Source organism: Salmo salar, chromosome ssa03 (genome assembly GCF_905237065.1).
Source record: "Salmo salar chromosome ssa03, Ssal_v3.1, whole genome shotgun sequence".
Lineage (NCBI taxonomy): Eukaryota > Metazoa > Chordata > Actinopteri > Salmoniformes > Salmonidae > Salmo > Salmo salar.
The window spans coordinates 96,667,618-96,671,904 of record NC_059444.1 but is presented as its reverse complement, the minus strand read 5'-3'; the positions used below and the strand labels follow the sequence as shown (position 1 = coordinate 96,671,904).

The window sequence follows — 4,287 nt, the reverse complement described above, 5'->3', positions numbered from 1 at the left end:
TGTGTGTGCACATGCATGCATGTTTGCACACACAAATGTTTGCGAGTGGGTCCCGTGTGGCTCAGTTGGTAGAGCATGGTGTTTGCAACGCCAGGGTTGTGGGTTCGATTCCCACTGGGGACCAGTACGGGGAAAAAAAGGTATGAAATGTATGCATTCACTACTGTAAGTCGCTCTGGATAAGAGCGTCTACTAAATGACTAAAATGTAAATGTAAATGAATTCTAAACATTACTGCATTATCCTGGTTGCCTGTCTACCACAACATTACTGCATTAGGTTTGGGTTAGGAGGTAAGCTAGTCCTAGATGTTATGTCTATCTAACCTATATGTGACTAGGGGGAATCTTAATTGTGTTCCTTCTGTCCTCTCGTCATTTCCTTCTCAAACAACATTGGAGGAGAAGGTCAGAGGTCCTTCCCCCTTGGATCATCTCCTCCAATGGGATTTGGTAAAAGAAGCGAGGACGTGAGGACACAAGGAAATACAAGTGAGATTCCTTGGAACTGCAGTCTCCAGTGGTGAGGATGCTGCATACTGCCTGCTGTGAATGGTGATGTGGCGCCATCTGTTGGTGAGCAGGGGGAAACACAGCAGAGTGAGGTGGTAGGGGTGAGGAGCAGAGAACGGCCTGTCCATAGACTCAGATATCAGTCATTTAATAGGATCTCTGTGGGCCTATCCTTGTCTGGCTACTAGCACATACACAGCTAGCTAGCTATTCATATCGGCTACACATGTAGAGTGTATCTTAGTGTCTAGCTGTCCATTCAGAGTGTATCTTAGTGCCTATCTGTCCATTCAGAGTGTATCTTATTGTCTAGCTGTCCATTCAGAGTGTATCTTATTGTCTAGCTGTCCATTCAGAGTGTATCTTATTGTCTAGCTGTCCATTCAGAGTGTATCTTATTGTCTAGCTGTCCATTCAGAGTGTATCTTATTGTCTAGCTGTCCATTCAGAGTGTATCTTATTGTCTAGCTGTCCATTCAGAGTGTATCTTAGTGTCTAGCTGTCCATTCAGAGTGTATCTTAGTGTCTAGCTGTCCATTCAGAGTGTATCTTAGTGTCTAGCTGTCCATTCAGAGTGTATCTTAGTGTCTAGCTGTCCATTCAGAGTGTATCTTAGTGTCTAGCTGTCCATTCAGAGTGTATCTTAGTGTCTAGCTGTCCATTCAGAGTGTATCTTAGTGTCTAGCTGTCCATTCAGAGTGTATCTTAGTGTCTAGCTGTCCATTCAGAGTGTATCTTAGTGTCTAGCTGTCCATTCAGAGTGTATCTTAGTGCCTAGCTGTCCATTCAGAGTGTATCTTATTGTCTAGTTTTCCATTCAGAGTGTATCTTAGTGTCTAGCTGTCCATTCAGAGTGTATCTTAGTGTCTAGCTGTCCATTCAGAGTGTATCTTAGTGCCTAGCTGTCCATTCAGAGTGTATCTTATTGTCTAGCTGTCCATTCAGAGTGTATCTTAGTGTCTAGCTGTCCATTCAGAGTGTATCTTAGTGCCTAGCTGTCCATTCAGAGTGTATCTTAGTGCCTAGCTGTCCATTCAGAGTGTATCTTAGTGCCTAGCTGTCCATTCAGAGTGTATCTTATTGTCTAGCTGTCCATTCAGAGTGTATCTTAGTGTCTAGCTGTCCATTCAGAGTGTATCTTAGTGTCTAGCTGTCCATTCAGAGTGTATCTTAGTGCCTAGCTGTCCATTCAGAGTGTATCTTAGTGTCTAGCTGTCCATTCAGAGTGTATCTTAGTGTCTAGCTGTCCATTCAGAGTGTATCTTATTGTCTAGCTGTCCATTCAGAGTGTATCTTAGTGTCTAGCTGTCCATTCAGAGTGTATCTTATTGTCTAGCTGTCCATTCAGAGTGTATCTTATTGTCTAGCTGTCCATTCAGAGTGTATCTTAGTGTCTAGCTGTCCATTCAGAGTGTATCTTAGTGTCTAGCTGTCCATTCAGAGTGTATCTTAGTGTCTAGCTGTCCATTCAGAGTGTATCTTAGTGTCTAGCTGTCCATTCAGAGCGTATCTTAGTGTTATGGACAGAGTTGGGGCAGAGAATATACTTCAAGACCACGGACAGCTCCCATTATGACAGAGTTCAGACAGAGAAGACCTACTGAGGAGAACAGACAGCTCCAACATATCTCTGTAACAGAGAAACACCACAATGCAACATTCTAGTCCCTGTTTCTCTCTCTCTCTCGCTAAACACAATATATCAAGTTTCTGATCAGAACAATATCTCTCCATCTCTGTTTTCCTCCTCTGGCTTTGACTTGCCTTTGATTTCAACAGACCCCAAAACCAGGCAGAATAATCACACCCTCTATAATCACAGAGCAGGGAACATGAGTCTCAAGCAGGATTCAGTACTGATGAGATGGAGGAGGAGGAAGAGGAGGATAAGAGAAGATGGAGGAGGAGAAAAATGAGGAGGAGGATGAGAAAGGAGGAGAGATGATAGAGGAGGATGACAAGGAGGAGGAGGATGACGAGAAGGAGGAGAAGGAGGAGAGAACCCAGAGGAATATGTTTTCCGTCTCTACATCACAACCCTAACCTTCAGACTTATACAAAGTTTCAAACACATTATCTTCTCTTTCTTTTCTTTCTGTCAGAGCCTCAGTAAACGTACAACACCTTCACTTTAAGGAGATATAAAAGGTGAAAAAAAGACACAGAGAAATAGACAAACTAAGAAAGAGAAAGACAGAGATAAAATGCTGTTGGTTGAACACACTGAGAAAAAGTGTTAGTTGAATCCAGGAAGTTAAATGTCCAGTCTGTAGTATCTGATGTATACATTTTATCCTCCATCATCTATTCTGTCCTCTCCTTTAATCTCCTGCTGCCTCACTTGTCCTCCATTATCTCTTCTGTCCTCTCCTTTAATCTCCTGCTGCCTCACTTGTCCTCCATTATCTCTTCTGTCCTCTCCTTTAATCTCCTGCTGCCTCACTTGTCCTCCATCATCTCTTCTGTCCTCTCCTTTAATCTCCTGCTGCCTCACTTGTCCTCCATCATCTCTTCTGTCCTCTCCTTTAATCTCCTGCTGCCTCACTTGTCCTCCATCATCTCTTCTGTCCTCTCCTTTAATCTCCTGCTGCTGCACTTGTCCTCCATCATCTCTTCTGTCCTCTCCTTTAATCTCCTGCTGCCTCACTTGTCCTCCATCATCTCTTCTGTCCTCTCCTTTAATCTCACCTGCGGAGAAGAGCTAGGCTTTCTTTTCAATTCGCTACATTTTGTCAATGAACAGGGCTGATTTTTAAACCAAACCTTTTTTTAATAACAGCCACACAGATTGTTACAGTGTTATGTAAGCACACACTCACATTATCCTTTAAATCCTACACACACCACGGCTATTCACCACTCCACTGCGTGTGCGTGCGTGTGTGTGTGTGTGTGTGTGTGTGTGTGTGTGTGTGTGTGTGTGTGTGTGTGTGTGTGTGTGTGTGTGTGTGTGTGTGTGTGTGTGTGTGTAAGCTCCTCTAGTTCTACCTGCTTTGGTCGGCTGCCTTGAAGACAGCTGTGGAGGAGTGGAGCGAGGGAGTGGAGATGAAAAAGAAAGAGAGGACAGGGAGAAAGGTAGAGAGAAAGGTAGAACATCTGTCCGTTACTCACCGAGACACTGTCCTTATTTAAACAGCTGCTACTGTCACTGCTGGAAGTCTGAGAGACAGGGAGAGAGGGAATGAGAGAGAGAGAGAGAGAGAGAGAGAGAGAGAGAGAGAGAGAGAGAGAAGCGAGAGAGAAGGATAGGGGGCATTAGAAAACAGGTAAAGCAGTAGAGAGCTATCATGCTGACAGAGAGATTGTTGTGTTGAGTGTTGACAGTAGTAATTCAGGTGTGTACATGACAGTACACTCTTGATTGGTTTATTACTTAGTGTAAATGTTGTGGACTTATCAGTTCACCCACCCACTCACCAAAACACCCACACACACACACACACACAGAGATCTTCTAATATCTTAATTAGAATATGGTCTAAGGTATCACTTACAATTGTATAATAGCTGATTGTTTGAGCAGGGTTACAGTGAAGAGATATTAACACAGAGAACACTGCTCTCAATATTGGAGAGAGAAAGAACACTTTACTGACGTGGTGACTTTACTGACGTGGCGACTTTACTGACTTTACTGACGTGGTGACTTTACTGACGTGGCGACTTTACTGACATGGTGACTTTAATGACGTGGTGACTTTACTGACTTTACTGACGTGGTGACTTTACTGACGTGGTGACTTTACTGACGTGGCGACTTTACTGACTTTACTGA

The 4,287-nt window shown here is 43.6% G+C and overlaps 1 protein-coding gene across 1 annotated transcript in view; it reads right to left on the bottom strand.

Moving 5' to 3' along the window:
- rbfox1 (RNA binding fox-1 homolog 1) overlaps window positions 1-3,675 on the bottom strand; it is a 396,445-nt gene extending 392,770 nt beyond the window's left edge. Inside the window, exon 1 of the mRNA XM_045715920.1 lies at window positions 3,624-3,675. The gene's annotated coding sequence lies outside the window, so the exon portion shown is untranslated. The remainder of the gene's footprint in view (window positions 1-3,623) is intronic.
- Window positions 3,676-4,287: the final 612 nt, after the last annotated feature.